The sequence below is a fragment of the Pinus tabuliformis genome, chromosome 9 (genome assembly GCF_031772625.1).
Source record: "Pinus tabuliformis cultivar Carrire ecotype Pingquan chromosome 9, CPIR1, whole genome shotgun sequence".
Classification (NCBI taxonomy): Eukaryota; Viridiplantae; Streptophyta; class Pinopsida; order Pinales; family Pinaceae; genus Pinus; species Pinus tabuliformis.
The window spans coordinates 1,392,429,208-1,392,452,527 of record NC_142307.1 but is presented as its reverse complement, the minus strand read 5'-3'; the positions used below and the strand labels follow the sequence as shown (position 1 = coordinate 1,392,452,527).

At 39.7% G+C, this 23,320-nt stretch overlaps 1 protein-coding gene across 1 annotated transcript in view; it reads left to right on the top strand.

Moving 5' to 3' along the window:
- The window catches only part of LOC149153722 (Acyl-CoA N-acyltransferases (NAT) superfamily protein), a 111,900-nt gene that overhangs the window by 45,022 nt on the left and 43,558 nt on the right, over positions 1-23,320 (top strand). The gene's annotated exons all lie outside the window — the stretch shown is intronic.

Below are 23,320 nucleotides of genomic sequence, written 5' to 3'. Positions count from 1 at the left end.
ACCTGGAAAAAACAGTGCAGAGAAAAGGAAGGAATTGACTTGTGCTTGGAGGATCTTCTAGTCAAAGGTCTAGGGTTTAACATTGATCAAGAAAGAAGCTTCAATAAAAGAAAACTTATCAAAGGTTTTTCCTCTCAAGAGAAGAGAGGTTTTGGCCCTGGCAGAGAGCCAACATCTTGTGTTCGTGTTCTTATGCTTTTGGTAGCAGTTTGTGAAGTACACACACATCCATTAATAGGAAAAAGAAGAAGATTAAGCTAACAAGGAATAGTAAAAAGACTCCACAAATTGTTATCAAGTAACGAAGAATCACACTACACCTAATTGCCCTAGATTCTTCAACAAAGACTTCTTCAGGAGTCTTGTTGTTTAGGGCACGATGAGGGGATCTATTTTGGACATAGACAACTATGTTAACAACTTCTCCCCATAGGAACTTTGGTAATTTCTGATCATTTAACATAGCTTTGACTGCTTCTATGATAATTCTATTCTTCCTTTCGACCACACCATTTTGTTATGGGTTATATGGCAAGGTGGTCTCTTTCCTGATTCCAACTTCTTTGCAGAAGTCAATGAAGTCATTGGAAGTGAACTCTCCTCCTTGTCAAATCTGAAGATTTTGAGCTGCTTTCTAGTTTGTTTTTCTGCCAGAGCTTTGTAGTCTTTAAACATGTTAAATGCTTGACTTTTATTTTTCAAAAAATAAATCCATGTCTTGCGGGAAAAATCATCCACAAAGATTATATAATACAAGTAGCCACCAAAAGAAGTTATAGGCATAGGTTCACATGAATCGTAATGTACAAGATGAAGTACGTGACAGGCTCTGCTTTTGCTTGGAGAAAATGGTCCTTTGACTTGCTTTTGACTAGCACATCATTGGCAAACTCCATCATGATCTGCTCTAATCTTTGGCATTCCGGAAACCATCTTTGTCACATGAGGTAATGCTTTATAGTGCAAATGAACGAACCTTTGGTGCCAAAGCTCACTTTGATGATTGTTGTCATGGATCAGTGCATAAATTGGTCTTCTGTTGACATTATACAAACCTTCACATCTGTTATGTAACCAACTCACAAAACGAAAGGAAAGATAGATCAACGACTTGAAAAATAGCCTCTTTGAGTGGCCACCTCCTTTACATCACATAAATGAACAATTCTTGGATGATACAAATGAGAAGACCTCCTTTGCATATATAAGAGCCTAAGGGGTCATAATATAATCAGAGCCTACATAACAATAATAATGTAAGGGCACAACAATAACAATAGTGGGCTTCTATGGGCACAACAATAACAATATGAGGGCTACATGGGCACAACAATAACAATAGGAGGGCTACACTAATAATAACAATAAGGGGGCTACACTAGTCCTATAGGGACCTAACATGCCCCTCTCCATAAAAAAAGTGTTGTTCTCAACGCTTGAGTAGTTCTAGATGCTTCTTTATAAAATTCTCATTCTCCCATGTGGAATTTTCAACGGGTAAGTTCTTCCACTTAAGAGATACTTTGAAATTGATCAATTTCGTAGCTGTCGGGTTCTTGTTTCCGTGACTGCTTCAGGCTCCAATATGAGTTTCCTTCTTCGTCAAGTTCTGACAATACGGTTTGAATCGAGAGCTTGTCACCTATAACCTTCTTTAAGCATGAAACATGGAAAATTGGGTGTACTTGGGAAGATGCAGGAAGCTCCAATTTGTATGCCATAGTACCAATCTTTTGTAATACTTTGTAAGGACATAATACTTGGGTGATAATTTGTTATCCTTCTTAGCTTGCTTGAGGGATAGTTGTTTGTATGGTTGTAGCCTTAAAAATACCCAGTTGCATACATCAAAAGTTCTTTCACTGCGGTGTTGATCTACTTGTTGTTTCATTCGATTTTGCGCCAGAGTGAGGTTATCCTTTAAGAGTTGGAAAACTTCTTGTTAATGCTCGACGTGATCTGCCACAACTTGAACCTTGGAATTTTCTCTTAAAGATGATGTGATGGACGGTGGATGATATCCATAAAGTGCCATAAATGGGGTCATTTTTGTCGAAGTAAGTGTTATACCACCATTAAGCCAGAGGTAACCACTTGACCCATTGTGTTTGTTTATCTGATACAAAGCAATGAATCTATCGTTCCAAACATTTATTCACCATCTCAGTTTTCCTCTCAGAATGAGGATGATAAGATGAGCTTTGAGGTAATTGAGTACCAAGACAAGAAAATAATTCCATCCAAAAATCTCCAGTGAAAATAGGATCTCTATCACTTACAATAATTTTTGGGTTCCCATGTAGCTTTTGAATTGTTTCCATAAATGTAGTAGCAATTGTACTGGCTTTAAAAGGATGAGATAATGCACAAAAGTGTGCATACTTGGTAAGTCTATCAACTACCACCATGATGACACTCTTTCCTTCAGAATTTGGTAAACTTGTGATAAAATCCATTGATACCTCCCCCCAATGCTAACTTGGAATAGCTAAAGGTTGCAACAACCCTGGGGTCTTAATTGTTTCAACTTTATTTTGTTGGCAAACCAAACATTCTGCCACAAACTTTTGAATATCAGATTTAAGGCCATCCCAAAAAAATTCATTTTTGATCCTGTGGTAATTTTTTAAAAATCCTGAGTGCCCACCTAAGGGGGAGCTGTGCATTACCAAAAGAATCTTTTGTTTGAGTTGGGAATTCTTACAAAGATATAAGTGATCTTTTTACCATAATGAATCTTTTTTTCCAAATAAATGTATCACATGTACTGGGATTTTGCTGCAACTTTTGAATGAGTGTTGACACCTTTTCGTCATTCTTCCATTCACCCCTTGCTTCAGTTATCCAATCAGGTTGGATAATAGAAATTCAAATGACACAAATCAATGCTTCCACATCATCATCCTTTCTTGAGAGTGCATATGCAACAACAATTTGCTTCCCTTTTTTGTAGATGATTTCAAAGTCATAACCCAACATCTTTGTGACCCATTTTTGTTGCTCTCTAAGCATAATCTTTGTTCCAAAAAGTATTTAAGACTATCATGATCTGTTTTAACTTTTTACCTTGAAGTGTCTTCCCATTAGGTAAGGTCGCAATTGCTGTAGTGCATGTATTTCCTTCTCATAAATAGGTTTGTGTAAATACCTTTCCTTGATTGGGCGGCTTTTAAAAGCATTTGGTCTTCCTTCTTGCATTAAAGCAACATTAATTCCATTTCTTGAGGCATCACATTCCACAATAAAGGTTTTTGTGAAGTCTGATGTAGGTACGATCGGTGCTTGGCACATCACCTCTTTAAGATGTCCAAAGGCCTTAGTTGCTTCTTGAGTCCAAAAAAAATGCATCTTTCTTGCGATAATACTTTGTCAACTCGAGAAATCCTTGAAGACGCTTTAGGGTTGTGGGGATTTTCCATTCCTTAATGGCTATAATTTGTTAGGGTCTACCTTAATACCCTCATGAGATACAATATGACTCAAATATTCCATCTCCTTTACTCTAAAGAAACATTTGGAAGTTTTTGCATATAATTGTTTCTCCTCCAATAGTTCGAGCACCCTGTCAACATGTTGAACATAATCCTTCCAAGACTTGCTGTAGATTAGTATATCATCAAAAAATACTAACACAAATTTTCTAAGGAAGGGTTTGAAAATGGAATTCATCAAACCTTGAAATGTGGAAGGTGCATTAGTAAGGCCAAAAGGCATGACCAAAAATTCATAATGACCTTCATGAGTTCTGAATGTTGTTTTCAGAATGTCTTCAGTCTTCATTCTAATTTGATGATATCCTGAACGAAGATCCAACTTGGTGAAGTAAATTGCTCCATGTAATTCATCCAACAATTCATCAATGACAAGAATGAGAAATTTATCTTTAATAGTGATTTTGTTGAGCTTCCTATAATTTAGACACATATGCCATGATCCATCCTTCGTATGCACCAATACTACCGGAGTAGAGAAAGAAATTTGACTAGGTTGAATTATACCAACCTCTCGCATTTCTGCAACCATACATTCAATTTCACTCTTTCGGGCATAGGGATGTAGGGCCTGATATTTGGAGGAATACTTCTTGGAATCAAGTGAATGGCATGATCATAATCACCAATAGGTGGAGGCCTTTGGGAGTTTCAAATACCTTGGAATGATTGTCCAAGACTTTTTGGAGATCTGGAGAAATAGATGATTTCGATGTTTGAATCTCTAGTGAGCATAATTGTGCAATTATACTTCATTGTTCGTTTTTCAAAAGCTTTGCCATGTCATTAGAACTGATTATCTTCCTTGGTTTTCCTGCGATACCCCTTAATTCAATTTCATTTCCTTCCCAAAAAAATTTGAAGAAGAGTTCTTGAAAATTAAAAGCTATCGTACCCAAAGACTGGAACCATTGGACTCCTAGTACAACATCAACACTGTTAACACTCTAGGAAACTCTCTTAAGTTGTAGCTCGGAGATGCCTGGTAACATATAATCTTCAATATTGTTCTAGGAACTATTGGAATGGATGATGGTTTGGTTCAAGCCAGATAACCACTTCAACTCTGTTTTCACTCCAGACATGCATGAACACCCTCAGCCTACAAGGCTTTAGACCACTAATGCTCAATAGTTTGCAGATTAAGTAAATGAATGGAGAATACTAACCACACCAGCAGATACATACATGACATATGATGGCCGGCTGCAGCCAGTAAATGAAACTTGCAAATCTAATCTATCAACGCAGAGATAAGATGACAATTATCTAGTGTTAGATACAGAAGAAACATGGATGACCCATTCAATAGCAAATCCAATTTACCAATGCAGAGATAAGATGACAGTTATCTAGCATTAGATATAGGAGAAAACATGAATAAACTTATCCAGGTGCAAGTTTAGAACAGGAGTGGAATGGACATTGAAGATGTAACAGCAAAAGAATCTTGTATTACTGAGAATGAAGATGAGACACTTGCAAGGAACAAAATATCTACAGTCTCCAGAAGTTGAACCCTTGTTTTTTCCTAGTTTGGGTCATTTATATGCCATTTATAATGCTCTGGGGCTTTCTGAGACCTCCAACTGTCCTAACCTATCACCTCTAGCTTTAACTGCCTGATTACATATCTCAACAGACAATGAGGACATAGGTCTCCTTTCATAACCAAAACAGTAACCATTTCTGGTACCGCGCTGCACTGTCAGGTTGTTGGCTCGTGTGGATAATGTCTATAACTGTTTCTGGTAGTTGGCGGCCTCGTGCTGGTGTCTTTTCCTCTTCTCGGCCCTGCATTCCTTTATTTGGCTTAACTGTCCCACTGTCATAAAGGCTGGCAGATACAATGGCTCTCCTCCTCGGGCAACTGACAGGGAGTGGCTGATGGGAAGTGGCGAGCAGGGGTGTATGGGCCGTTGGGTGTACCAAATCGGACGAACAGAGTAATGGCAGGGTGGCGGAGGACAAGTTAGGGTGGCTGTGGACGAGGGTCGTCGGATTGGTGGAATCAACAGTGGCGATTGATCACCGGAGGCATGGAGTTGTGGCGAGGGGTGGACCAGATCAGGGCCGTTGGATCGCCTATGGGCAGATCAGACGGTCATCGGGCGGAGGAGATACGTGGTGGTTAACAGCCGTGGGCGGTTTTGGAGGCGGAAGTGGTTTCCATCGGGCGGGGATCAGGCGGTAAGCGGGAATTGTCAGAACCCCCCCGATGCCACTCAACGATTAACACGTAGTGGCGGAGGAGAGAGAGGAAACCGCCCTCATCGGGCGGGTATTCCTCGTACTTTTTGCTCGCCCGATATGTATGATAACCGTCGATCTGGGTGGGGCGGATCAACGGTTGAGGGCAATCGTGCACGTTGCCGCGGGAAAAAGGCTCCCGCCGGATTTCAAAAGTTATGCAGCTTTCGTCACAAATCCCGTCGGGTCCGGGTACTGTAGCATATGGCTTGGCCTATGGATCTGGGCTGTTGATCAGCCAATTGCAACGGCTCAGATGCACTCACTGTTACCACCGCTGAAGGCCCTGCCTTAAAACTATAGCACTGACCCTCAGGACTAACACTGGCTCCTTCTGGGGATGAAAGCCTCCCTGTGAGGTTTCAAGAACTACAGAACAATGCCTTTCCTGTAAAACCAAAATCAAATCTTCCTCCTAGTGTTCCATTGGGCATGGAATCTAGTTTGCAAAAATAAAAACTGAAAAAACATATTTACAATACTCGGGCTTTAAAGCCTTAAATGAAATAAAGTTTCAAAAACCGCCCATTGACTGGGCTACCAAACACATCTTCCCCCTCCAGATTGTGCAGAATGAAAGTATTGTTCCTCTGGTCCTGAGCAATGATAAACGGACCTGTCCATAAGGAGTCAAACTTACCATGATTACCTTTCTTTTCCTTAAATGCATCCCATTTGAGAACCCAGTCACCAACCTGGAAATTGTCCACTTTTGCGTTTCTGTCAAAGGTTTCTTTGATTTTCTTCTAATGAGCTTTTGACTTCTCACCCAGCTGCTCTCTGATCTGCTATAGTTCAACCAGGTTATTCATCCTCCTTACCATGTCATTCTCTTCATCTTGGTCTTCTTGCAGGAATTTGGCCACAAGGAGAATCAGCTGGATAGGAAAAATAGCATCAGTGCCATAAACCAGCTTGAATGGAGAATTTCCTATGGACTTCTTGTTGGTAACCCTGTCAGCCCATAGTGCAAACTTCAACTTGGAATCCCAACTCTTTTTGTTGTCTTCCAATAGCTTTTTGATTATCCTCACAAGACTCTTGTTAGATGATTCTGCTAGGCCATTGCCTTGAGGATAATATGAGGTAGAATGCACCAACTGAATGCCCATGAATTCACACATGTCCACCAATTCTTTTGCCCTGAAAGCTGCTGCATTATCGGTGACTAGTTTGGTTGGGCAACCAAATCTAGTGAAAATATTCTCATTCAAAAACTTTATGACAACCTGGTGATTAGCATTCTTAGTGGGTATAGCCTCAATCCATTTGGTGAAATAATCAGTGGCTACCAAGATCCATTTATGCTGACCACTGGAATGTGGATTAATCTCACCTATGAAGTCCAAGCCCCACTGCTGGAAGGGACCATTGACATGTACTGGCTTCAAGGGCAAAGATTTTAGCTGTTGTCTTCTTGCAAACTTTTGACATTTGTCACAAGACCTCACGAAAGAAAGCACATCAGAGAACAGAGTGGGCCAATAATACCCAGCCCTCAGGATCTTGTGGGCTGTGGTTTTCCAATAATGATGCCCTCCACAGATGCTAGAATGGAACTGGTGCATGACTTCCACAGATTGTCCCTTATCTAGACATCTCAAGAGGATTCTTGATGGGTCTTTCCAATAAAGCATATTTTTATTAATGCAGAATTTGGCTGATCTGAGCTTAATGGCTTGGGCTTGACTTAAGCTAAGCCCTGGAGGGACCTCTAGCTTCTGCAAAAAATAAACTATGCTGGAATACCATTCATAGGTGGCTAGATTTTCAGCCAAAGACTGGTTCTGCTCTTGCTCTTCTGCTGCTTCCTCTGTCTGCTCACCATCTGAAATTGAACCCATGCAATTTATGTCCAGCAAACTGCAATTTTCCTTAGCCATGAGCTTAGCCAAGCCTTGGCCTTTGACCAGCTTGGTGGGCTTCACCTCTATGTTAAACTCTATGAACTTTGCAATCCATTTAGCTCTCTTTCCATCAACATCTGGCTGAGTTAGGACATCTTTTATTGAGGCTGAAGGCACATATGCAATCACCTTGGAATGTAGAATATAAATTTTGAAGGCCTTCAAAGATTTTATGAGAGCATAAGCTTGTTTTTCAATAAGGTCGTACCTTAGTTCAACATCCCTTAGAGTTTTGCTAAAAAATGCCACAGGGTGCTCTATACCTTCATCATTTTTCTGCAATAGAATTGCTGCAAGTGTATCATAAGAGGCAAAAGAGAAGATATAAAACTCCTTGGTGTAATTTGGACTGATTAGAGTGGGAGCTTCCATGATAGCTTGCTTAATGGCCTCAAAAGAGCTTCTTGCAACATCTGTCCATTTTATTTTTGATCCTTTCTTCAGCATGGAAGTGATGTGCTTCACTAACTCTGCAAAGTTTGGAATGAACTTTCTGACAAAGTTAATCTTACCTAGGAAAGATTGAATATCCTTTTTTGACCTTGGGATGGACAATGTCTGAATTGCTTGAACTCTGGCTGGATCAATCTTCACGCCTTCAGTAGAAACAATATGTCCCAGAAGTTTGCCTTCTTCTAGAGCAAACTGTGATTTCTTTGGGTTCACAGAAATTCCAAACTGTTTGCACTTTAGAAACACTTTCTTCAAGTGCTGCAAATGGTCTTTGTGACCGTTGGAAAAAACTCTTATGTTGTCAAGGTAAATAAGGACAAACTTGTCCTTCTCTTCCACAAAGGCTATGTCCTTGGCCCTCTGAAAAGTAGCCCCAACATTCATCAGTCCAAAAGGCATCTTGGAGTACATGAAAGTGCCCCAAGGAGTAGTGAAGGCGGTCTTTTCCTGATCTTCTAGGTGTACAACAATCTGATTGTAACCTGAAAATCCATCTAAGAAAGACATGACTCTAGCCCCTGAAACTTTTTGCAGCAAGTGTTCCATCTTAGGCAGGGGGTAGTTGTCTTTCTAGAGCATTTGTTCAGATTCTTGAAGTCAATGCACAACCTGATTTCCCCATTCTTTTTTTTGACTACCACTAGATTAGCTATTAACTTTGAATACCTTAGGGGAACTATGATCTTGGCATCCAACAGTTTCTTAATTTCCTTTTCAATCAAAGGCAGTAAGAGAGGGCTGATAGGTCTTAACTTCTGCTTAAAAGGGATAGTGTCCTTCTCCAGTGGGATCTTATGCTGAATGATGTTTGTGTCATAGGTCTTAAGATCACTGTACTCCCAAGCAAAGACATCAACAAATTGCTTCATCAGGGTGCAATACTCAGAACTTTGGGCAGTAGACAAGTGGGTGGACAGATTTATGTATTTTGGATGATCTGGGCTCCCTATATTATGTCTGTGAACTGCAGACTCATTTTCTTTTTTGGCAGGCTTATAAGGTACATCATTATGATCAAACAACTTTTCTAGGGGCACCAATCCTTTGGGTATATGGTTACTAGGTAACTGGACAATGTTATCCTGGCCAATCTTGTTCTTTAGCTCGGACTGGTTGCATTCTTCAATGGTTTCATTTTCTTGGTCAATGTGCATTTTAGAAAATTCATCAATGACTTGTAAAAACTTATTGATCTCATCATCATCTTCAAAAACTTTCCAGTATTTGACATTGTCAGGCAGAAATGGTCTATATTTCACCTGAACTTCATAAGTCAATTTAGGAGGCAAAAGAGGGATAAACGTGCTAGCAGACACAACAAGGGAATCAACAAGTTGGTTCTTCATTCTAGGGATGTAAGAAATACTGAAACTACTAAAAGAACACTTGAGCTTCCATACCTCGTCTCTGTATGCTTTGCTTGGAAAGTCTTGTTCACCTGCTAAATGATAAGGTTTGCATCTCCAAACACCTTTAGACCTTTGATACCCTTTTCTTTAGCAACGTTTAAGCTCAATATCAAAGCCTCGTACTCTGCTATGTTATTGGTGCCCTGAAAAGTTAACTTGAAAGATAAATGAATGCGTTCTTGTGTGGGGGATACAAGGACTACGCCTGCCCCTGCGGTTTCCTTAGAGCAAGCTCCATCAAAGAACATGTCCCAAATTTGTGGGCCTTCTTCTTCTGTGATCCGACAAACTGGTTCCCTAAGTTGCATGGAGGTCAACTGGGATTCTTCAATTTGAAGAATATAGGCTCCAAAATCAGTGTCAACAACATAGATAGGATGATTAGTGGGATTCTTCTTGTCACTGATGATATAAGCCAATTGAGCTTCTCTGTATAATCTCCTGCTCTCACCTCCAAAAACTGGGACAGTAGCATAGCACAGATCATTTTGCAATGTTCCACCTAATCTCTTGATCCAACCTCTGGAAAGCAACATGCCAAACTTGGGGGGCACATCTGCTACCACAATATCCATCATCATGCTCTTCATAGGCAACTGAAACAAGGTGATGGCTAGGTCTTCGATTAATTCCAAACATTTCACTTTTCTAGAGTCAAAAGAAAACAGGTCATGATAAGGCTTGGTACTATCAAGACCCAACTCATCCATGATAGCCTTGGGCATTAGATTGTGGCTCGCTCTTGTGTCCAGAAGGCATTTGTGAAGGATTTTGTCATGAATAGTTAAAGAGACATAGAATGATGGGGAGCTATCATCATAATTTTCAATCATTGGGCAGAGAACAACAATGGTTTTGTCATCTTGCAGGTTTACGTAGTCAGTGGAGGCTTGGATGGCATTGGGCTTAAGGGCCTCTAGGATAGATCTCTTGAAGGACTCATTCTTCACTAGTTCAACCAGAGGTATAGGTATCCTTAGCTTCTGAATTTCTGATTGAAAACTGAAAGGAGAAGGAGACTTGTCAAGGCCTCTTACCTCGTGAGCTGGAGCTTTTAGGATGATAGGATCAGCTGCTGGTCGCTTCTGCTTATTAGCTTGTTGTTCTGCAGGGACAACAACTCTTTGCACAGGGGTTTCCTTGGCATTATTCATCTTCGACCTCAGGTTATATCTTTGCTGATCTTCAGTTTGTAGAACAACCTCACCATCCCACTCTTGGCTGATTTGGTCATTGACTAATGACTTTTCATAGGCTGCTAAGGTAAAAAAGGAGGCGCCGCCTTTGTCTTCCATACAATGGATCTCATCATCTTCTTCAAACTGCGCGTCTTCTATGACTACATTCTGGAAAGGGGTTTTCACCCTTTGGTCTTCATTGGCATCTTTGCTTCTTTGTAGAATCTGCAATTGCTCATTGGCCCTTCTATATGGATTTGGATTTCTAGGAGCAAAGGTATATCAGGGACTCTTCCTTTCCTAGGGTGCTGCTCAACCTTTCATTTTGAGATTTCAGAGGCTAGTGACTCTATCATCTTGGTCATTTTATCTATCTTGGGCTCTGAAGATGATGAAGATTCACCCCTATGTCTCCTTCTATCAACACTACCTCTGAGCTTCTCTGCAGCCATGATGTTTGATTCTACTTCCAAGGTTGCATCCTACATATCAGCCAAACTAGCACATCGCCTCTCCCTCAATAGTAGGTAGAAGTCAGAGTCAAAAGCATTGGCATAGGTGAGTTTAGCAGAGGTAGTGGTGGGTTTTACTTCAGCTGGTATCTCTCTGTACATTCAGTTAAATTTCTTATTAAAATCAGACAACTCACCATTTTCCCTCTTTAAGTTACCAAACTCAGTGTGGTAATAGAGTAGATCCTTCGTATCCCCTCAATGCTTTATAAATGCATCATCTAAAGCATCAATATCTGCCATAGACCTTGGGGTCAGTTCTCTGAACCATTTTCTAGCCTCTCCATCTAGGCTTTGGACAAAGACTCTCATCCAGACGTCATCTTCACTAATGTCCAGGTTATCAGCATAGCTATAGAATGACTCAAGATGTTCTTCAACTGTAACACCTTCAGTCCCAGTGAACTTAGGCATATACTTATGATATTCTCCAATAGGCATGGCATTCAAAGGGGTGGGCAGTACTAAAGGTCCATACCTAGCAGCTATGATTCTTTCCATTTTGGTAGGTGCTTGTGGGCTTGCCATAGCTGTGGTGGCTATAGGAGTACTGGAAGTCTGAATGACAGAAGGCTGAGGAGTGACTGATAGGACTAAAGGGGTGTGATGGATAAGGGGTGAGGTTTCCTTTGGGCTTACAACAAAAGGAGAACCTAAGGAATAAGGAGCTTTATGAATCTCTGAGATTTTTTCTTCACTGCTAGTGTTAGATGCTATACTCTCAACATGTATTTGTTCTATTACAGGCCTTTCTTGAAGAGATATAGAAGATTGTTTAGATTTCCCTGAACCTGATGCTCCTTTCTGCTTATTAGCTTGTTGTTCTGCAGGGACAACATCTCTTTGCACAAGGGGTTTCCTTCGCGTTATTCATCTTCGACCTCAGGTTATATCTTTGCTGATCTTCAGTTTGTAGAACGGCCTCACCATCCCACTCTTGGCTGATTTGGTCATTGACTAATGACTTTTCATAGGCTGCTAAGGTCAAAAAGGAGGCGCCGCCTTTGTCTTCCATACAATGCATCTCATCATCTTCTTCAAACTGCTCGTCTTCCATGACTACATTCTGGAAAGGGGTTTTCACCCTTTGGTCTTCATTGGCATCTTTGCTTCTTTGTAGAATCTGCAATTGCTCATTAGCCCTTCTATATGGATTTGGATTTCTAGGAGCAAAGGTATATCAGGGACTCTTCCTTTCCTAGGGTGCTGCTCAACCTTTCATTTTGAGATTTCATAGGCTAGTGACTCTATCATCTTGGTCATTTTATCTATCTTGGGCTCTGAAGATGATGAAGATTCACCCCTATGTCTCCTTCTATCAACACTACCTCTGAGCTTCTCTGCAGCCATGATGTTTGATTCTACTTCCAAGGTTGCATCCTACATATCAGCCAAAGTAGCACATCGCCTCTCCCTCAATAGTAGGTAGAAGTCAGAGTCAAAAGCATTGGCATAGGTGAGTTTAGCAGAGGTAGTGGTGGGTTTTACTTCAGCTGGTATCTCTCTGTACATTCAGTTAAATTTCTTATTAAAATCAGACAACTCACCATTTTCCCTCTTTAAGTTACCAAACTCAGTGTGGTAATAGAGTAGATCCTTCGTATCCCCTCAATGCTTTATAAATGCATCATTTAAAGCATCAATATCTGCCATAGACCTTGGGGTCAGTTCTCTGAACCATTTTCTAGCCTCTCCATCTAGGCTTTGGACAAAGACTCTCATCCAGACGTCATCTTCACTAATGTCCAGGTTATCAGCATAGCTATAGAATGACTCAAGATGTTCTTCAACTGTAACATCTTCAGTCCCAGTGAACTTAGGCATATACTTATGATATTCTCCAGTAGGCATGGCATTCAAAGGGGTGGGCAGTACTAAAGGTCTGTACCTAGCAGCTATGATTCTTTCCAATTTGGTAGGTGCTTGTGGGCTTGCCATAACTGTGGTGGCTATAGGAGTATTGGAAGTCTGAATGACAGAAGGCTGAGGAGTGACTGATAGGACTAAATGGGTGTGATGGATAAGGGGTGAGGTTTCCTTTGGGCTTACAACAAAAGGAGAACCTAAGGAATAAGGAGCTTTATGAATCTTTGAGATTTTTTCTTCACTGCTAGTGTTAGATGCTATACTCTCAACATGTATTTGTTCTATTACAGGCCTTTCTTGAAGAGATATAGAAGATTGTTTAGATTTACCTGAACCTGATGCTCCTTTCTGCAATACCTTTCTTTCTTTGATGATTTTTTTAGGGTCAGGCACTGGATCAGCTTGTGGCTTCTGAGGATTTCTCCGAGTATGCCTCCCAAACTGAGCCAGAACTATGAAGTGGAGTCGCCAAGAGGTTCGGCCTCCAGTAGAGTCGCCAGATAGATGATTACAACCAAAATAGTGTCTAGACTTTGTCTATCATCAAAGCTGGGTCTGTGTCGTCTCCCAAGGAAGCTGAGCTTCAGTCTCTTCTCCTCGGAAATGGCGCCAATTATGTTAACACTCCAGGAAACTCTCCTAGGTTGTAGCTCGGAGATGCTTGGTAACATATAATCTTCAATATTGTTCTAGGAACTATTGGAATGGATGATAGTTTGGTTCAAGCCAGATAACCACTTCAACTCTGTTTTCACTCCAGACATGCATGAACACCCTCAACCTACAAGGCTTTAGACCACTAATGTTCAATAGTTTGCAGATTAAGTGAATGAATGGAGAATACTAACCACACCAACAAATACATACATGACATATGATGGCCGACTGCAGCCAGTAAATGAAGCTTGCAAATCTAATCTATCAACGCAGAGATAAGATGACAGTTATCTAGTGTTAGATACAGAAGAAACATGGATGACCCATTCAATAGCAAATCCAATTTACCAATGCAGAGATAAGATGACAGTTATCTAGCATTACATATAGGAGAAAATATGAATAAACTTATCCAGGTGCAAGTTTAGAACAGGAGGGGAATGGACATTGAACATGTAACAGCAAAAGAAGCTTGTATTACTGAGAATGAAGATGAGACACTTGCAAAGAACAAAATATCTACAGTCTATAGAAGTTGAACCCTTGTTTTTTCCTAGTTTGGGTCATTTATAGGCCATTTACAATGCTCTGGGGCTTTCTGAGACCTCCAGCTGTCCTAACCTATCACCTCTGGCTTTAACTGCCTGATTACATATCTCAACAGACAATGAGGACACAGGTCTCCTTTCATAACCAAAACAGTAACCATTTCTGGTACTGCGCTGCACTGTCAGGTTGCTGGCTCGTGTGGATAATGTCTATAACTGTTTCTAGTAGTTGGCGGCCTCGTGCTGGTGTCTTTTCCTCTTCTCGGCCCTGCATTCCTTTATTTGGCTTAACTGTCCCACTGTCATAAAGGCTGGCAAATACAATGGCTCTCCTGCTCGAGCAACTAACAGGGAGTGGCTGATGGGAAGTGGCGAGCAGGGGTGTATGGGTCGTTGGGTGTACCAAATCGGACGAAAAAAGTAATGGCAGGGTGGCGGAGGACAAGTTAGGGTGGCTATGGACGAGGGTCATCGGATTGGTGGAATCAATGGTGGCGATTGATCTCCGGAGGCATGAAGTTGTGGCGAGGGGCGGACTAGATCAGGGCCATTGGATCGCCTATGGGCAGATCGGACGGTCATCGGGCAGAGGAGATACGTGGTGGTTAACAGCCGTGGGTGGTTTTGGAGGCGGAAGCGGTTTCCATCGGGCGGGGATCAGGCGGTAAGCGAGAACTGTCAGAACCCCCCGATGCCACTCAACGATTGACACGTAGCGGCGGAGGAGAGAGAGGAAACCGCCCTCATTGGGCGGGTATTCCTTGTACTTTTTGCTCGCCTGATATGTATGATCGCCGTCGATCTGGGTGGGGCGGATCAACGGTTGAGGGCGATTGTGCACGTTGCCGCGGGAAAAAGGCTCTCGCCAGATTCCAAAAGTTATGCAGCTTTCGTCACAAATCCCGTCGGGTTCAGGTACTGTAGCATATGGCTTGGCCTTTGGATCTAGGCCGTTGATCAGCCAGCTGCAACAACCCAGATGCACTCACTGCTACCACTGCTGAAGGCCCTGCCTTAAAACTATAGTACTGACCCTCAGGACTAACAAACACCACCCTTTGGAATGGAAAGCATCGGACTATTCAATACATATTCCCCCATGGTTAGCTTGATATTATGGCACTTTCCAGAGCAATTTATAGTTCCTCCATTCACAACCATCGCTTGACACTCTGGTGCTGGATATAGAAAGCAATTCAATTCCTTGGCTATTTTATAATGAATAAAATTATGGTTACTACTAGAATCAATAAGCACTATTACCTTTTTATTATTGATATATCCTTCTATATTGTAATTCTCACCAATGCATTACAAGATATGGTCGGATTCATTTATTCTTTCTTTGGGGTTGGTTCTTGGTGTATATCCTCTTCTTTTGATGTCTCTTGTTCATTTTCTTCCTCCTCTTCACAATCTATATAAAATAATTTATTCTCAGCACACTTATGACCTTTAGTGTATTTTCTATCACAACTGTAACAAAGCCCTTTTGCTCTTTTTTCCTCCAATTGTTGTGGTGTCAACCTTGTAGGTTGTGGAAGGCTAGGAGCAACAACACTTCCATCTTTATAATTGTGAGTGGTAGACTTCCTTGTTGCCATAATTTTGCTTTCAACTTTTCTTGCCACCTTGAATGCCTTCTCCAATGAATCAGGTTCCCAAAGGCGAACCTCATGTTGGATGTTATCCTTCAAAGTCCCTATGAAGAAATCAATCTTATGTTCCTTTGGAATATCAGTTACCCTAGTATTCAATTTTTGGAAGTCCTCAATGTGCTCCACCATTGAACCCTTTTGTTTGAGATTTATCAATTGGCTAAAGAAGGTGTTGCTCTTTTTATCCTCATAATGTGCTATCATTTCTTCTGTAAAAATTGACCAAGTGACAAGTGGTTTATGAGAATAAAACCATTTATAGCTTACAAACTGATTGGGTTCTAAATATAAAGATGCAATGCGTACCTTTTGTGTGTGTTGCACATCATGTAGATCAAAATATTGCTTGATCTGTAGTATCCATGTTATCATATCCTTGCCATCAAACTTCCTCATATCGATATTTGGAGTGTGGTTAGTCTTCAATCCAAAGTTAGAGTCTCTAAAATCATGATTAACATTCTTTTTGTTCTCATCATTTGTTTCATGGAATAACTTTTCACCATTAGGAAGCATAACTTGTAGCAACTTTGTCAAACCTTCTTTCAAACCTTCCATGTTTTCTTTCAAACCATCCATCTTAGCTTCCATGTCTGCTTTTAGTCCATCCTTTAAACCTTCCATGTCTACTTTTAAACCATTCTTCAAACCATCCATCGTAACTTCCATTTCATTTTTGGTTACTCTTTACGAGGGCGAAATTTGTTGCACTTGGTCACGTAATTTTGATATATCATATTACATTTCTTCCTCTTCTTCATGTGTCATAATAGAGCTTTCTAATTGCTTACTGGGAATATCCATTTTTTGTTTCGAGTCATATTGGAACCAAATAATGATATCTATGCTTTACTATGCCCTTTGAATTACTTCAGACTGATTTTTCAAACAAAACTTATGCAAATTTAAAAAAATACACACATTTTCTTCTTGCTTTTTGGAGCTTGATATTAAAATTGTTGTATCTCTGAAATTTTGGCCTCCCAAGGTCCGAAATTCGATTTTGTAGTAGCACTCGAAGTCTTATTTCCAACGCTACAAGTCAGACCAAGATTGGATTCTTCAATATAAAGTTATGCCAAATCTCCCATGATGGCCTGATTATGGACTGGTTCATAGAGCGAACTTCTACAGGAAGCTACGTGTCACTGTTTCAACCTTCGACCTTGAAATTCATACCAAAGAAACTACAGTCCGTGCACTTTTAGTCACTTCTTACGAAATTCAAATCCGATTCTTGAAATGAAAGTTATGGCGGATTTCACTAGGTCACCTGTTTGAGACTGAATTCTAGAGCATGTAGAAACCCTAACTTCTTCAGATCACATCTCAAAAATATGGCAACCAAAATTTGAAATTTCTACACGACGTTAACCACGATATCAACTCCGTGTGGTCGAAATTTCAGCTTCTGAAGCTTCGTAGAAAAATAGTTATAGCAAAAATGCCAAGATGACCTACTTGAAGCAGAGAAACCCTAGAATCCAAAGTTCTAATACCAAATGTTATGCAACCTGTTCACAAAACAGAAGAGAAGATGGATCAACAACTTGAAAAATAGCCTCTTCGAGGCGGCAACCTCTTTTACATCACATAAATGAACAATTCTTGGATGATGCAAATGACAAGGCCTCCTTTGTATATATAAGAGTCTAAGGGGTCACAATATAATCAGACCCTACATAACAATAATAATGTAAGGGCACAACAATAGTAATAACGGGCTTCTATGGGACACAACAATAACAATATGGGGGCTACATGGACAGAACAATAACAATAGGAAGGCTACACTAATAATAACAATAAGGGGGCTACACTAGTACTATAGGGACCTAACATTTTAGAAACCATCTTTCTCACACGAGGTAATGCTTTATAGTGCAGATGAATGAACCTTCGGTGCCAAAGTTAACTTTGATGATTGCTGTCATGGATCAGTGCATGAATTGGTCTTCCATTGACTTTATATAGATCTTCACATCTTGATTCCAGAGTGAAGGCATCTCTTAAATTGATCCTTGGCAAACTCCATCATTATCTGCTCTAATCCCTGGCATTCTGGAAACCATCTTTCTCACATGAGGTAATGCTTTATAGTGCATATGAACTAACCTTCAGTGCCAAAGTTCACCTTGATGATTGCTATCATGGATCAGTGCATAAATTGGTCTTCCATTGACTTTATACAAACCTTCACATCTTGATTCCAGAGTGAAGGCATCTCTTATGTTAGATCTCATAGACCAATTGAGAACTTTACCATTTATAACAACAACTTTTATTCCTTTATCTTCTAAAACATATATGAATACACGATTCTTTATCAAACCAGGTACATATAAAACTTCTTGAAGTGTCATAGTTTTACCTTGATCTAGATGGAAAGAAACAAAACTAGATCCCTTTATAGGATATGTAGAATTATCACCAATAATGATTTTCAAATCTGTCTCCCTCTCAATAAGATTTGAGAGTACTTTATAACCAGTAAAGTGCCTTGAGGCACCACTATCAACCAACCAACGTTCACAATAATCTGCAGGAGAAGAACTAGAAAGAGCATAAACAAGAAAGTATCAGATTGTGTTTCAACGACATTGTTGTCATACCTTGGGTTCCTTGAAAAACGATAGCTTTCTTCTATAATCAAATTTGTTGGTACGATTGTTGTAGTTAAATCTTGGTGTTCTTCTGCTTTCTGGACAGTCACAGGCGTAGTGACCATGCTTATGGCAATTGTAGCCTTGGACTTTTGACAAGTCTTTGTTCCATTTGAAGGAACTATTGGATCTGGGAGCAGGCTTTCTTGAACAGTGAAGGTTTCTTCTTCCTTTATGCTTCTTGCCTTGGACAACAAAAGCAGTAGGTTCTCCCTCCTCATGCTTGGGGATTCTTCCTTTGGAAATCATTCTGGCCTCTTCTTGACTACACTTTCCCAAGAGCTCATCAAATGTAGGAAACTTGTCATTGTCGTCGATGGTGGTAATAAAAGTTTCCCAAGATGGAGAAAGACTTCCAAGTGTAATCAACACAAACTTCTTATCAAACACAATTTCACCAACTGTAGAAAACTGATCTTTAATTTTAGAGATCCGCAGAAAGTCTGCTTGAATGGTCTCTCCTCTGTTCATCTTCATATCCTTGAGCTGATTCCTCAAAGTTCTCCTCCAAGTGTAATCAACACAAGCTTCTTATTAGATATATTTTCACCAACTGTAGACAACTGATCTTTAATTTTAAAGATCCTTAGAAAGTATGCTTGAATGGTCTCTCCTCTGTTCATCTTCATATCCTTGAGTTGATTCTTCAAAGCAAGAATTTGGCTCAAGTTATTAACTTGATACATTCCAATCAACTTATCATACATTTCTTTGGATTTCTTCAAGTTGGAGACATAGGCGATGAGATGGTCTCCAAGAGTCAAGGATAATTTTTTTAGCCTTGACTTCTCCTTTCTTGTATCTGGCCTTTACAACATTAGAGTTATCTACAGGTTCTGCCACTTCTCCTTTAACATACTCCAGTACATCATGGTCCTCAAGAGTGATATCCAATCTGGCCTTCCAAGAGAAGAAATTCAAAGCATCAACCAACTTCTCTTCATTCTTAAAGTAAGAGGAAGACATCCTGATCCGCTCAACAAATTTCAGCAACAAGTAGGAGCAACAGGTAATATTTCAGCAGGAAATAGGAAGGGACAACAAGAGATATTTCAACAGGAAATAGGAAGGGACAACAAGAGATATTTCAGCAGCAAATGAGAAGAGATATTTCAGCAACAAATAGGGAGGGACAAGAAGTAATATTTCAGCAGAAAATGAGGAAAGATAGAAGGGACAACAAGAAATATTTCAGCAGAAAATGAGCTGGGAGAAGTTCTTAACTTCTTGGACTTGTCTTCACCAAAGCTCTGATACCATGTTGAAAACTGATTGTTCTATGCTGAAACAATTACTTAATTTAAAGCTTCTTCCAACTACAAATTCAGTTAAACAATTGTAATAGAATATACACCATATAAACCATATACAAGATAGAAGACAACCAAGAACACAAAGAGAGACAAAAATTTAGGTCCAATGACCAAGGCAAAACCCAACTAGATTCTTCTTCTATTAGAAATCAATTGTTTAGCAGAGAAACATAATACAATGAGAGAATAAAGATGTTCACCCAAATTTGAAGATCTTTGATAACTGTAGCTGATGCAAACACTGAATCACGTTGTGTCACCAAGATCTGCTCCTACTCTCCAAGTCTATCTCTCACTCTCTCAATCCTTCGCTAGTCTCTCCAACAAAGTTCAAAATCTCCTTTCACAATGCGCAAGTGAGTAAGAGTAAGATGATAGACACATATAAGAGCAAGGAGTTCGAGCCATGAAGGAGAGGAGTAACTTGCATGCCTTGAGGGGGAGTTACATATGCCATTTAGGGAGGAATACATGCCTTTGTAACTCATGCCATTAAAGAGGTACGCTTGCCTTTATAACTCATGCCATAAAGGAGGTACATTTGCCTTTGTAACTGATACGATAAAGCAGAGCATGTGTTGGAAAATGTAACTAGGTTCGGTCTTAATTATTGTACTTGAAGTCAAAATGTAATATATTTGTTAAAAGAAAGTGAAAAGAATTTTAATATTATTTTATTTGATTTGTTAAAGCACGGGTTTCATGCTTGGGTCAAATCCATAGGTCAAGCCTCCATTGTAGGCTTTAGGTTATTGTCAAAGTTAAGTTGAAGACTCCTCCATCAAGTCAAGTCTCCTTACTGTTGAAAGAATTCTCTTCTAGTCGGCCTCAAAGGAATAATTATCAAATGAATATCATGTCGGCCTAATTATAGCGACACACCTCTTCATATTCTTATGTCGGCTCATTTCAAGATGGCAAACCACTATATATACCAAGTTGAGTTCTTCACATTTCATCAACTCAGAAAGTTCGGACTTTAGACAAGAAATTTCGGTGCTATAACAGAGCTTGCATTACAGATAGGTTTTCAGTGATCACAGTTCGGTTTTATTACAGACTCGTTGCTCTCTCAGTTTGGTACTGCTTCAGACTTGATGTTACCACAGAGCTACCACAGCGAGGAGGGATTGGAGGTCTAACAGTTTCGTTACCACAATTATCACAGTGAGAAGGTCTTTATACCTCCATAGAGAAAGGTTTAATATAACTATAGTGATGTGGATTTGATGTCTTCACAGTAAGAAGGGTTCGATATTCTCATAGTGAGAAGGTCTCTATGCTCTTACAATGAGAAAGTCTCAGTGATATTATAGTGACAAGAATTCGGTGATAATGCAGTGACAAATGAAAGGAAGAAGGATGACTTGATGGAGGTAGTCTCGAGTCTAGTTTGTAAGGGTCTTGGTCATCTCATCTTGAATCTACTGAAGAAAGAATTTGTGACTGGGTTTTCCCCTCAAGGGGGGTTTTGCCCTGGCAGTGTACCTATATCTTGCATTCTCTTCTTTTGTTGCTTGGCATTAATCTTTATGATAAGAAAAGATAATTAAGAGATCTAATTCTAATAATGAAAAACATCACAAGTTAATGTCATAATAATGGAAAATCGTTTTAACTGCCATCTTTATGGATTTTCCAATAGTACGCGTGCCTTGAAGGACAGAGTGTAACTTATGCATTGAAGAGTGCATAAGAGGAATCTTTTATGACAAGACTTTAATGCGTGTAAGAGGAGAGCTATGTCGAGTCTTTAATGCGCGTAAGAGAGTGTAAGAGGAGTGCAACGAATCCATTAAGTGAGAGAGAGAGAGGAGTACGCGTGCCATCAAGGAGAGAGAGAGGTACGAAGTGGCATGATTGAGTGCCAAGTAGGAGAGGTGACATGTATTTCTATTTTAATAATAAGATTATAGTATCATAAGGATAATAATAATAGTAATGATAATATTGATGATTAAATAAAAATTGAACAATTGAGATTAAGTTAAGTGATTTTCCATCATCTATACTTGATTACCAAATGAAACAAGGTGATTTACTATTTTTTGAAAGTCATGCTTGGAATGATAGACATGACTTTCTATTTTTAAAAAGTCACTCTAGAATAGTTAGAAATGAGATTTTTATTCAAGGAAATTCATCCCTTAGCTGCCAAATTTCAACAGTGAGATGAAATATTTTTCTGTTGTTTGCTAGTGAAAATTAATATTTCAAATCAACCCAAATATTGAACTTCATAGGGATTAGGTTCAGGAAACCTATGGTGTGATGAAATTTCTAAATATCCAATAAAAGTCATAAAGCGGAAATTGCAACAAAATTGACATGTCGTTCAATGTTGATATTCCTAACCTCTCATAACCATTTTGTTCCATCCCTAAAGGAACTTGGTGGTCAAAGAAGGCATCAACTATCTTGTATGAGGGTTGCCAAATTCCACACCCTTGTAACAATGCTTTGTCAATTTGTAGATTCAAGTACGGAGGTATTCAATGTGAAGGGAGGGGAGGCCTCAAACTGACTATTGATGTCTATGAGAACACAAATGGATATAAGGGAATGATTTAGAACCAGTAATATGCAAATTTGCATGAATAGAGCACTCCCCAATAGAAGAGAATTTATTCACATGGGAATTTGCATAAAATTGGTCAAGTCTAGTTTCCGGCCCTGCACAATGTTTGACATGCCAAGTAGCCAATTGCAGTCATTCTAGGCTTGTCTCTCATCAAATAGGAGCATGGTTTTCCACCCTCCAACATGATCTCCATCCCACATAGCCATGTCAAAATCTCCTTTGATGACCCATTTCGCAATGGGTAGTGCATTGGCCAACCAATGCCAAAGTCGCTTATGGCCAATATAATCACTGGGAGCATACACAAACAAATAAAACGCTGGTCCTTGCTGGCTAGTAGGACATGTTGAAGAATGTAACTAGGTTCTGTCTTCATAATTGTATAATATAATTTATCCGTCAAAATAAATTTTATAATGACTTATTAAAGCATGTGTTTCATGCTTGGGTCATCATGTTTATAGGTCAAAGCCTCCATTGTAGGCTTATAGGTTTTATATCGAGTCAATAGAGTCATTGCTAATTTTATTAGACCCTTCTTGGGCTTTTGTATCACATAAAAAGAATTATTTTTGAGTCAAATAAGTCATTTGACACCTCCACACCAAGTCGACCCTATCTTGATGAATTCGACCTACATTAGGGCAATTCGACCCACAAGAAGGCTATATATAAGAGGCATTTCGATTCATTTTCTACACCACCAACAAGTTTGATAGTCAAGAAAGAGAGGCAGAAAAAGTGCGAAATTCCTAAGGAAGGAAGAAGTTTGTTGGAAGGAACATATTTGATGTTTTGGGCTATCAATTCCTCACACGTGCGAAGTTATTGGGC